The sequence below is a fragment of the Bos indicus genome, chromosome 13 (assembly GCF_029378745.1).
Source record: "Bos indicus isolate NIAB-ARS_2022 breed Sahiwal x Tharparkar chromosome 13, NIAB-ARS_B.indTharparkar_mat_pri_1.0, whole genome shotgun sequence".
NCBI lineage: Eukaryota > Metazoa > Chordata > Mammalia > Artiodactyla > Bovidae > Bos > Bos indicus.
In genome coordinates, this window is record NC_091772.1 from 63,331,047 (window position 1) to 63,344,556 (window position 13,510).

The following is a 13,510-nucleotide window of genomic DNA, read 5'->3' on the forward strand; positions in this document are numbered from 1 at the left end:
CATCCAGTCTCTGCTTGAATGCCCCAGCCACGAGGTACTCCTTTGCTCCTGGGACAGCTTGCTCCACCAGATGACAACTCTGCCCTCTGGGGTTCCTCCTAATAATCAGCTGTCATCTGCCTCTCTGAGGTCCCCTCCCGGCTTCTCTCCCCATCCACCACATCAGTCCTTGGTCTGCTCCCAGGAATCATCCAGAAGTGATCTGCTCCTCCCACAAGGATAAATTTGTTCCTTATGTAGGACAGGGTATCTGTCATTTCTTTATTTTAAATTCCCTTTTAAAAATATGCCTTCTTTTTAAAAAGTAGAAAAGTAATCCGTATACATTATGGAAGGTTTTGGAAATGTATAGCAGAGTAGAAAGAAGATAAGAATTACCTATAATTCCTCTTCCTAGAAACAACCACTATTAACTTTTACTTCTGTCTTTCCTATTCATTTTTTCCCCATAATTGAGTGCAGAGTGAATATATAATATTTCCACACTATTAAAAAAGCTCCTTGCAAACATGATTTTTACTTGTAATGATTGTGTAATACACCATTGTCTAAGAAATGTATTGATCATTCCCAATTAGACATTTGGGTTGTTTTACATTTTTTACTATTGCATCACAATGCTGTGATTAAAACAAACCTTGTGTGTAAGTGTTTTTTGCTGTATTTCAAATTATTTCCTTAGACTCACATCCTAGAAGTGTAACTACTGGGTCCAAGGGTTGTAAACATTTTAGAGATAATAGCTCCTATTTTTGAAGACATTAAATTTTTTGATGAAATGATAAATGCAGATTGATAAATATATTGGCCTCAGCATGTCAGACTGATAGCCAGGCTATAATAATGTATGCAGTGTCTATTTATAATTTTTTTTTTCTTTTGGCTGCACCGTTTATGGGATCTTAGTTGCCCGACCAGGTATCAAACTCCCAGTCTTTGACAGTGAAAGCATGGAGTCCTAACCACTGGACTGCCTTCTTTTATAAATTTTTGCATTTGTTTTCAATTTTTTTACAAAGAGCCCATACCATAACATCACTTATTACTAGTCACATAACAGCTATAGAGACCCCAAGGGTAACATCTAGGACTGAGGTGTCCCATGAAGAACAGAGGGGAAGGTCAAAAAATCTATACAAGCAATCTACTTTTTTAAAATCAATTTTTACTCATGCTAATATTGTATTAGAACGTCCATTATATGTACCTTTTCCGACATTGTGTTATTTATTTGAAATATTTTCTAACTTGATGGGTAAAAAGGATTATTACATTTTTTATTTTCTTCAAATTTCTTATGTTTTAGTAGGACTGGACATTTAAAATCTAATATTTATTGGTCATGCTTTCTTGATGGCTCATTGGTAAAGAATCTGCCTGCAATGCAGTGCAGGAGACACAGGAGATTCAGGCTCAATTCCTGGGTTGGGAAGATCCCTTGGAGGAGGAAATGACAACCCACTCTAGTATTCTTGCCTAGAGAAGCCTATGGACAGAGGGGCCTGGTGGGCTACAGTCCATAGGGTTAACAAAGAGTCAGACACGATGGAGCATGCACACACTACTTATTGGTCATTTATATTTTTTCTTGTATCCACTGTGAATGCTCTTTGTCCATGTATCTGTTGGAGTCTTGGTGTTTTACTTGTGATTTGTAAGAACTCTCTCTAATTACCAAGGATGTTTCTGCCACCAACATCCCAATCTGTTGTTTGCCTGTATGTTTCACTTGAGAGTTTCTGTGAAGGTGGTTTTTCATGAATCAAATCTATCAGTCTTTACCTTTGCGATTTCCCACCCTCCCCCAACTGCTTTCGAATTTAGGATGTCTTTCCCCATTTGATGAATATCTATTTCTATTTTCTCCTAGGTTTTAAATGTTTGACTGTGGATTAATTGTATCCTACCTGGAATTTTTTTTTTTTTTGTATATTTTTTGAGGAGAGGATCTAAGTGGATCATTAAAATTTTTTTCCAAATGGTAAGCCAATTAATCACACACAGATGGTTTGGAGTACTTGTGCCAGCTTCATTACCCATGCGACAAGTTCCAGTGATTTCTTGTGTCTCTGAAGGTGTAGGGACCAGCGCAGGAACAAAAAATTTCTGAAAAACAGAAGGAAAACTCAAGCCAGATACTTTTCAAGCCTTCTTCTAGGAACCCAGAGAAGGAGATTTATTGTCGTCCCCATGTTACAAATGAAAAGCTGAGGCTCAGAGCGGTAAAGGGACTTGCCTAAAGTGACACAGCTAATCCGATCCAGGATTCCAACCCAGATTGTTTGGCTACTTATTCCAGAGCTATCCTCTCAGGCTTGATATTTTCTAGCAAGCAATTATTGGGAGCAAATATCTCATGGGTGCTGCAGTTAGCAGAGTGGGCGCTGTTGGTGTCCCACCAAACGCCCTCAGGTCTGACTTGCCCCTTTCTGCACACCCATCCCTAACTTCTGGGGGCTTTCTTCTGACAGAAGAAAGACTGTGAGACTTTCTTTTCTTTCTGTCTTTTTTTTTTTTTTTGGCCGTGCCACTGCAAGACACGTGGAATTTTAGTTCCCCAATCAGGGATTGAACCCGTGCCCTCTACAATGGAAGCACGGAGTCTCAACCTCTGGATCTCCAGGGAAACCAAGACTTTCTCACCTGGAGGGATCTAGAAGTGTCTGGGGGTTTTTCCTCTGGGTGGCCCTTGGCCTTAGACCACCTGGTGCAGGAGTGTGAAAGCCCAGCTCCCACGCCTCCAGGTGCAAACCCTGAGGTGTAACTCACATTCCTTGGCTCCTGTGAGATTAGGCTGATGCTGAGACTCCCCTGAAATCCCATTCTTGCTTGCCATTTTCTCCTCCCTTCTTTCCTTCCACATCATATAGGAGCACTTCCTTAAAAAGCTACTTGCTGGGAATCCTTGTCTTTGGAGCTGTTTCTAAGACAGTCCTCTATGAAGGGGTCAGTGGCTGTAGCAACATTTAACATCCAGAAGCAAAGTAGGGTGTTAGCGTCTGATTCTTTCTTCAACTCATGCTTTGGGGAGCCTAGATTCCCCGCCCCCCACTCTTGGATGGGTGCCCTAAATCAATATGGCTTCAACTTTTCAGATAGTCTTTATGTTCAATAGGAAAGTATAACCCAATGTACTGAGTATTTACTTTTTACATTTAAAAATTATGTTAGGGCTTCCCTGGTGGCTCAGTGGTAAAGAATCTGCCTGCCAGTGCAGGAGACATGGGTTCAATCCCTGATCCAGGAAGATCCCACATGCTGCGGAGCGAATGAACCTGTGTGCCGCAACTCTTGAGCCTGTACTCTAGAGCTGGGGAACAGCTGAACCCATGTGCCACAGCTACTAGAGCCTGTGCTCCGCAACAAGAGAAGCCACTGCAGTGAGAAACCTGTGCACCACACCCAGAGTGTGCCTGCTCGCTGAAGCTAGAGAAAAGCCCTTGCAGCAACAAAGACCCAACACAGCCAAAAATAATAAACGCATAAAACTAAAAATTATGTTAAAACTTACATAAAGTTAGACTCACTCTTTTTGGCATATAATTCTTCAGTTCAGTTCAGTTCAGTCGCTCAGTCGTGTCCAACTCTTTGCGACCTCATGGACTGCAGCACGCCAGGCCTCCCTGTCTATCACCAACTCCTGGAGTTCACTCAGACTCACGTCCATTGAGTCGGTGATGCCATCCTTAGAATTGATTTATTTGCTTGTTTGTGTTTTAAAACTTTACACAGACTTTTTAAATTTATTTTTAATTTTTATTTTATTTATTTAAAAATTTTTTGGCTGCACTACGTGACGTGGAATCTTAGTTCCTTGACCAGGGTTTGAACCTGTACCCCTGCATTGGAAGCATAGTCTTAACCATTGGCCCACCAGAGAAGTCCCTCTTTGAATTTTTTAAAGTATATACAATTGGCAACTACTACCACAGTCAAGATATAGAACAGTTCCATTATGCCCCCTCAATTCTCTCAGCTGCCCCCTTGTAGTCAAATCCTCCCCCTCCCCGAAACCCCTGACAACCACTGTTTTTCATCACCAGAGTCTATTTGCCTTTTCCAGAATGTCTTACAAATGGGATCACACAATAGGTTATCCGCGTCTTTTCTTTCACTTAACACAGTACATTTGAGATTCATCCAAGCTGTTGCAGGTATGAATTGCTTGTTGCTTCTTAGTGCTGAGTCTATTGTGTGGCTATATACTACAGTTTGTTTATCCATTCGTCAGCTGAGGACATTTAGGTATTTAGGTTGCCTCTAGTTTTTTCATGATTGTAAATAAAGCTAATAGAAACATTTGCATACGGGTCTTTGCTTTAAAGTAGTCTTTCATTTCATTTGGGTAAATACCAAAGAGAGGGATTTCTGGGTACCCTGATAAGTGTATATTTTTGTCAAAAATGGTCCAAGTGTTCTCCAGAGAGGCTCCACCGCTTTACATTGCTGTCAGCAACGTGTGTGAGCTCCTATTGCTCGAAATTCTCACCAACTTGGTAGTATCAGGGTTTGTTTTTTGTTTTCCAATTCTGCTAGGTGTGTGGCCTCAATTTTTAAAATAAGGTCATGTCATTCTTCTACTTACACCCTCCAGTGGCCCATGTCACACCTAGGATAAAACCCAAGCCCTTCCTTGGCCTCCAGGGCACTTCCTGACCAGGTCCTGACCGCCCCTCTGGCCCCTGCTTCCATTGCCCTCTCTCTCCAGCCATTCCGGGCCCCTCCATGCTTTTCCTGAGACTTCCCATGACCCCCCCCCCACCTCAGGGCCTTCACTCTTGCTGGAATGCTCTTCTGAAATGTTCTTTCCTCAGATTTTCATGGGCAGCCTCCTTGCTGACATTCTGCTCTCAGATTTAAGCCCCCTCTGGTCTCTGCACCCATTATTGCTCACACCTTACTCCCACCTTCAAGTAATTCTCCGTGTTATCTGGTTTTATTTTCTTCATGTCTCTCGTTGTTATGTGAAATTAATTGAAACTATCATTTAAATTCTTTCTCTTCTCTCATTCTCTCTTTTAAAAGTTTGTCTTAGTTGATGCATGATACGCACATGGTAAAGCATACACATCTCAAGTGTACAGCTCAACGAATTTTTACAAATGTTATACAAATAACCCCTTCCCGTATCAGGGCACAGCTTATTTCCAACACTCTAGATAGTTCCTTCTGCCTCTTCTCCCTAAAGGTAACCACTATTCTAATTTCCATTTGATTTATCATAGATAAGTTTTGCCTGTTTCGAAATTCATATTAATGGAATCAGATGTTTGCACTCTTTGTGTCCAAATTCTTTCATTCATCTCTGTGAGATTCATCCATGTTTTTGTACATGGATGCACACAATGGCAGTTTGCTGTTTTTTATTGCTATAAAGTATTCCATTAGGCTTCCCTTGTGGCTCAGCTGGTAAAGAATCCGCCTGCAATGCAGGAGAACTGGGTTCAATCCCTGAGTCGGGAAGATCCCCTGGAGAAGGGAAAGGCTGCCCACTCCTGTATTCTGGCCTGGAGAATTCAGTGGACGGTATATTCCATGGGGTAGCAAAGAGTCAGACACAACTGAGCGATGTTCACTGTTACTTTTCTTTTTCTATTCCATTATGTAAGTAGACCACATTTTACTTACCCATTCTGCCGATGGCAGATCTGACAGTTGTTCCTGCTTTGGAACTCCTGAGTAACAAGCGCTGCTATGAAAATGTTTATGCATATCTTTTGGGAGATATGCACTCGTGTCTCTTGGGTTATGCCTGGGAGTGGAATTGCTAGATCATAAACTAAGAATATGCTTATCAGCTATTTACTCTTTTACTTGTTTGTATTATTTTCCTCCCATTAGACTCTAAGTTCTGGAAGGTAGGAACAGCCTGTCTTATTCACCATTGGACTCCCAGCGTGTAGCACAGTGCTTGGCACATTGTAGGTGCTCGATCAAAATCTGTTGAATAAATGAAAGAACAAACCTAAGCTACCATCAGCTCAAAGTAAGTAATGGCTGGACTTCCCTGGTGGTCCAGTGGTTGGGAGTTCATCTGCCAACGCAGGGGACGTGGGCTTGATCCCTGGTTCAGGCAGATTCCACATGCCAAGGGACAACCATCACATGCCAAGTACACAACCATTGAACCCTGTGGGCTCTAGAGCCTGTGCTCTGCAACAAGAGAAGACACTGCAAGGAGAAGCATGTGCCCTGCAGCTAGAGAGGAGCCCCCACTCTCTGCAACCAGAGAAAGCCTGTGCACTGCAATGAAGACCCTGAATAGCCAAAAATAAGTAAATAATAAATTTAAAACAAAATTTTAAGTAAGTTACGGTGGAGCTAGGACTAGATCCAAATGCTCCTGACTTCCACCATCTGCAAGCTGAGATTCTGAAGCCCAGCTGACTTGGAAAGAGACAGAGATGCAGGTGTTGGGTTGATTTCTGCATCCCGTTATTCTTTGAAGAAAAAGTGGCTCCCTCTCCCCTTCTTGGCCTGCATTGTCACAGCTTGAAATATTCTTTTGATTATGAGAACATTTTCCATTAAGTGTGCTTCTCCAGCTCCCCACCCCCCCCACCCCCAGTATTTATGAGCTCATAACTCCAGGATATGTCACAATCAGTGTTGCAAAAGTGTATCTGAATGTAATGAAATAATTCGATGAGAAACATGGCAAGGAGACAGTTGGAATTTTCTCTTGCCTTACAAACCATCCCCAGGGGATGGGTGTATATAAATCAGCTCCTCCCTTAATTAAGTAAAACATTTTAAGGAAAAAAACAAATTAATTACCACTTCATGGCACCACCCCAACCAATTACCCAAACGGTTCACGTTCCATAAACCTCGCTTGAGTTTAGAGCTAATTATCGCTCTTTAGGTTTGCTTATACTTCTCAATATGGCAAAGATCTGTATTAAAAGTGGGTGGTGTGGGATAGTTTTCTCTGCCACTTTCAAGATGTAAGTTGTCATATGAATCAGGAAGTAAGCCTTTTTGGTTTTTTTAAAGCTGAAAACACAGCGTATGTAGAATGTAGAGCACCCAAATGGTCAAATAGAAATGATCTTGGGGTATTGCTAGGGTGATTCGGAGAAGCCCATAGGGTACAGAATGTGTGGAGTCTTAGCCTGGGTCAGTCCCTCTCTTGCTGTGTAAGCTTGAGCAGGACGGGATGTTTCTGGTCTCTATCTGGGCCAGCTGAGCATCTTCCATCCAACCAACTGCCTCTCTTGCCTCCTGGCATGTGGTCCCAATAGGAGAGGAGAATCCTATTATCTCTGAGCTGTTGTGCAACTTGACCTGATGTACTTTCTAACTCTCCTGCCTGCTCTGGCCTCACCATTGCCAACTGGGACTGACCCATTATTGTCTTTGATCCAGAAAGGTCCCAGTGGCCAGAGCATCTGTTGACTAATGCTTCACCTATTCCCATCCTAAGTGACCCTTGGACTTCTCTGGTGGTCCAGTGGCTGGGGCTTCATGCTTCTACTGCAGGAGGTGTGGATTTGGTCCGTAGTTGGGGAACTGGGATCCCACACACTGTGTGGTGTGACCAGAAAAAAAAAGTGACCCTAAGTCATCCTGGCCTCTAGCGTCGGGCTACCTTCTGTTTGGTCCTGTTACCTGATGGAGCAGGCTGCCCAGGCCTGGTCGTGGCTTCTTAGGCATGTGTGTGTGGGAGTGAGGTTCTCAATGGCATCAGATACAATTGGTCCTGGGTAGCAATGAGCCTTGCTCTAACTGCAGAACCACGTGCCAGCTCCTTGGGGATAGAAAGTCAATCCCTAACCTTCCTTTACTTCTGCTACTTCTCTCATATTCGTGGCTGTGTACACTGTAGGCCCTCAGTCAGTACTGATTCATCATCTGAACTTTAGTGAAAGACATGGATCACCAGGAAGAAACAACAATCTAACTCTTCAAAACATTTGTATTAAGGTTTGAGTTATACACAGTAAAGTGCATACATTATAAATGTATAACCCAATGAATCTTTACTTTGTGTCCATCCCCTTAATCCCCATCTAGGTCAAGACACAGGATATTTCCAGCCCCTCAGAAGTTTCCCTCTTAGTCAATACCCTCCAAAGATAACCATTATCCTGACTTTTATCACCACAGGTTAATTTTATTCTTGAATTTCATATAAATGCAATCACCTGGTATCTAAAGTTTTTTTTCTGTCTGGCCTCTTTCACTCATCTGCTTTGTCTATGAGATTTATCCTGTGTACATATAGAAGTGTTTCTGAGCTCTTCTTTAGGTTAAAAATGGTGAAAAGTGGTTAGTGAACTGTTTGTTGGTATTTAGTTTGATAGTATGCTGTCCTTTCAAAAAATAACCAAATGCCAGGATATCTGGGGATCTAATACTAATATGATAGTGTGCACTCCCACTCCCTTAAGAAAAAGTGGAATAATTTAATTCTTGAGTGTTTGAGTGGACTTTCCAGGTGGCTCAAGTAGTAAGAATCCACCTGCAAATGCAGGAGTTGTAGGTTCGATCCTTGGGTTGGAAAGATCCCCTGGAGGAGGAAATGGCAACTCTCCAGCATTGTTGCCTGGAAAATCCCATGGACAGAGAGCTTGCTCCATGGGGTCGCAAAGAGCTGGACAGGACTTAGCGACTGAGCACGCCTGCACAGTGTTCGAGTACATTCAAATTCTAAATCGAGGAGGGACACCCCTTCTTGAGAATCTTCCAAGGCATCTCCTTGTTGCTTTAATTCTCATTTCCTGGGTTACTAGAGAGGTTGAGTATCTTTTTCTTAGGATTATTTGTATTCCCTTACATCCTGTAAGAACCCGGTCACACACTGGGGGTGGAGGTGGTGGCTATAGTCTTCAGGGAAGGAGTCTTCTGAAGGTTTACAGAGCTGAGAGCGGGCATTCGTCTTGCACCCACCACAGCATTCCCCTGTCCTCCTTCTCACCCTTGAAGGGAACCAGCTTTTCCTACTTTTTGTGATGGGAGAGCTGGTAAGATCTGAGCCATCTCTGGATTTCTAAAATTACAACGCATATCTTGTCACCATTACTAGATCCCTCCAATTCTTCCTCTAGAACGTCTCTGGAATCCAAGCCCTGGGCCACATCTGAGACTAGGCTACTCTCCTCTTATGCCTGGACATCTGTACCACTGCCGCCCTGGTCTCCCTGATGCCACCTGCTGCTCACCATACCATTCTAGAATCACCCAACACCGATCTTTGTTCTGAATCACAGACCAAATTGGGTCACCATCCTTAAAACCCTCCAAGGTATGCCTGAGTAAAGAAAATGCAGTATATACGTACAATGGGATATTGTTCAGCCTTCAAAAGGAAGAAATACCTGTCACCTGAGAGAGTACAGATAAAGCTTGAGTGAAATAAGCCAGTCTCAAAAGTAATAGGTACAGAATGAAGGGACAAAATAGGTGATTAAATAGTTAATCTGACTAGGGGATTGTAAGTAAAAAAAAATACATATATATGTATGGGAGGCCCCTGTAAGTTAACGATTACTCAAGAAAGCAGGCTTTCTTAACCACAAAACCCAAGCAGGTTTGCTTAGCAACAAAGCCATGCAACTGGAGCATGGGACATGACCCACAACAATAAAACAATGGTAGCATTAGCCCCACATCCTGCCCCGTGAACTCAGTAAATCAAGTCTCCCTAAGACGTGCTCCCTGCACAGATAGAAAACAATACTTTGTGGACGTAGCTTGACCACACAGACACAAGAAAACTCCCCTGCTCAACCTGGAGGAGAAACTCAGGATGAAAATGAAGGAGGAAATAGAACAGGCTCGTATCTTGAAAGCAGGACTCTGTCTTGGGCCGGACTGTGGACTTTGAGCTAGATGCCCAGTATCTATGGAAACGACATCCCAACTGGAAAACCAGGCCCCCAGAAGGAAGAGCCCCAGGGCTCTCTGTTGCCCAGAAGAATCGAATCATACATTCTATTATGCTTATTGGGGTATGACCACAGGCCTATTGATAATTGTCCACTGTTAACTACCTAGGCTTAAGGCATATGATCGCAGGTTAATTTTGATTGTATCTTTCTTTTTCCTTTGTTTAGACTAGTTTCAGGGAACCTTATACACTTAGGGTATATAAGGTTTTTACAAAAACTGGTCAGGGTCCTTGGCTAAGAGGAGACTCTGCCTTGCGCCCTCCCGTGTAATAAACTGCACTCCACCAGCTGCATTGTCCTTCTGAGTTGAGTTTGTTTCCCGGAACACGTGGCTACAATAAAAACATGACATCTACTCAGGAAAGACAAGGAAGGTCTTCTCCCCCTCCCGCCTTATCCTTTGATTATAAAGCTGTAGTCCACTTGTTCTCAGGGTGTGGTATTTCTCACCCGCCCACATGTAAGTCTCACAGCATCCTATCCTGATAAATCACTTCTTAGCTACCACTTTGCTCTCACTCAGCTCATCTCCGCACAGAGACATAAACAAGTGTGGTACTAGAGCTCTTTGGAGCCCCCATGGAAACGACACCAATAGTTTCAGAAGGACAAATGCTGTATGATTCCACTTATATGAGGCCTCTCAAGTAGTCAGACTCATAGAAACAGAATCGAGTGAGGGTTACCTGGTGTTCTAGTGAGAGGACATCGGGGATTTGTTGTTTGATGGATATAAAGTTTCAGTTTTGCAAGATGAAAATGTTTTAGAGGTTTTTTTTTTGCACAACAACATGCATATATTTAACATCACCAAACTATATGGTTAAGAGTAATTAAGATGGTAAATTTTATGCTTCATGGGTCTTTTCCTGCCTCTAGTGAAACAACAACAACTTTCAAGGCTCCCCATAGCGTTTTGGGTGAAGCCAGACCCTGGTCTCCTGGATCTCTGCACCATCATCCGACCCTCCTTTGTAGCCACCTCCTACCCATCCCCACTGTATTCTCTGCCCCCAACAAGCTCTCCAGCTTTCCCCAAAGCTCATGCTTGCTCACCAAGCTGTTTCTCCCTGGCTGTTTTCTCTGCCTGGACTGTCCTTCCTTTCAGCTGTCAGCCTTCTGAGATTCTAATCATCCTTCAAGACCCAGCTCAAAAGTATCCCCTTCTGTGAAAGCTTCTCATTCCCTCTCCAAAAGAATGATGCTCAGTGTTTGCCCCAGACACTTTTAACATCACCACCAGCAACCCCTGAGCTACTATTAAACAAATGCTTAATGTGTGCTGAGCATTGGGCCAAAACAGCTCTATGCATCAGTGTCTCAGTTAATCTTTTGATAACCCTCTATTATCCCCATTTTACAGACGAGGAAACTGATCTCAGAGAGGGAAAGTATCATGCCCACGATCATTAAGTTGTGGCACTGAGAGTTACACCTTCCTAATTCCAGAGGAAAGCTTTTAACCACTCAAATCCTCTCCCCTTATACAACCAAATTACTGCATTGTCAATATATTGTTTATTTTTCTGCTTCCCCTGTTAGGGGAGGGTCGTGCCTTTGTCATCCTGCCTTTGCTGCACCATGTGTGGCCCAGGGCCTGGCACAGAGCTGGAGTTCATTTCGTGGGCGTTTCGTCACACACCCTCCAGTAAGTCAGTGTCAATGCTGCTGCTGCTGCTGCTGCTGTGTCGCTTCAGTCGTGTCCGACTCTGTGCGTGGTTCCCCCAATTCCACCACTTCTATTTCCCCTCTAGGAATTGGCAGATCGGTGATGGCAAAAGAAACATCCCCACCAATCAATAAATAATAATGTTGGAGAATTTGAAATAAGAATCTGGATTATTAAAGTTACAAATCTTTGGTCCTTATACCTTTAATAAAACATGCATCTATTAATAATGGATACTGATTCTGGCCTGCTTATGCTGAAAGGGGAAAAAAATGACCAGTCGAAAGATGCTAATATTTTTTCTCCTTACCCGGCTTGGCTGCCAAGCACTTCCCTGACAAACTGCTCATCATTTAAAAAGGTTTAAAATTTTTAACAGCACGAAAGGGTAATTGAAGATGGGATGCTCAGCCCTGTGGACCCTTCGTGAGAGATCACTCCTCTTGGAGACATCTGTCTCGTGGGCTGTGGTGGACCCATCTCTGCTGGCTCCTAGCTTAGTCCTCTGGCTGCGGCTTCTCAGACTCACTGTTTTTCTTCAACCTCTTCCCTGAGTCCCTTCCTTTCCTCCTCCATTCTTCCTCTTCCTCTCCCCTCCCTTCCCCTCTTCATTTATTGTTTTTAGTTGCACTGGGTCTCCATTGCTGTGCTCTGGCTTTCTCTAGTTGCAGTGAGTGGGGCCACTCTTCATTGCGGTGCACGGGCTTCTCATTACAATGGCTTCTCTTAGTATGGAGCACAGGCTCAAGGTGTGTGAGTTCAGCCGGGCTCAGAGGTTGTAGCATGTGGGTTTAGTTGCTCCTGGGCATGTGAGATCTTTCTGGCCCAGGGGTCAAACCCATGTACCCTGCATTGACAGGTGAATCAACCACTGGACCACCAGGGAAGCCCCCTTTCCCCTCTTCTCTCTGAACACCCTTACCCTGAGTGACCTCACCGCTCCTGAGATAAGTAGTCATCATCTTTGCACCAAGGTGTGTCAATAGGATACTGATTGTCAATTGATACTGGTGTGTCAATTGAGAAGTCATTCAATAGGAGAGAAAGTCAAAGAGGAAACAAGGGGACTGACCATGACAGTCCTTTGTAGACTGTGGAGGCCACGTGTGTACTTTGGCTTTTACTCTAAGCATAATGGTGCCATTACAGGAGCAGAGGAAGGTGTGATAGGACCTACGGCTTGAAAGAGATATCTTTGGAAATTGTGATTGAAATTGACTGGAGGGTGATAGGGCAGAAGCAAGAAAACCACTTAGAAGACTATTGTCATAATCCAGGCAAGAGACGATGACAGTTTGGGATAGAGTAGAAGCAGAGAGGAGGTAAGAAGTGATCGGGTACAGGATATATTTTATTTTATTTTTTCTTCTTTTTTTGGGCTGCATTGCACAGCTTTTGGGATCCTAATTCCCTGACCAGGGATTGAACCTGGGCCTTCAGCAGTGGAAGTGCTGAGTCCCAACCACTGGACCACCAGGCAGTTCCCCAGGATATATTTTAAAGGTGGAGATGGTAGGATTTGCTTATGGATTGGAGGTGGGTATGAAAAAAGAGAAAGGAATCAAGGATGTCCCCAAGGTTTTTGTCTTGAGCAACTAAAAGGTATGAGTTTTCATTTCCTGAGACAAGAAAGATTGTGGGTGGAACAGGCTTGGGGAGAACAGATTTAATCTCAAATGTGTTTAGTTTGAGAAGCCTGTTGGATATAATGTTATGGATTGAATTGTGTCCCCTTAAAATCCATATGTTGAGGCCTTAACCCCCAGTGTGACAGTACTGGAGTTAGGATTGCTAAGGAGGAAATTAAGGTTAAATGAGACAGAAAAGATGGGACCCTAATCTGATAGTTTGCTGTTGTTATAGGAAGAAACACCCAGAGATCTCTCTCTCTAGGTACACACAGATGAAAGGCCATGTGGGGGCATAGTGAGTGACTATCAACAACCAG

General features: G+C 43.4%; 1 non-coding gene across 1 annotated transcript; it reads right to left on the reverse strand.

Annotated features, from left to right (window-relative positions):
* Positions 1 to 12,969: 12,969 nt before the first annotated feature.
* Positions 12,970 to 13,042, reverse strand: TRNAG-UCC (transfer RNA glycine (anticodon UCC)). Its single transcript has one exon. It is a non-coding gene; the product is annotated as a tRNA-Gly (tRNA).
* Positions 13,043 to 13,510: the final 468 nt, after the last annotated feature.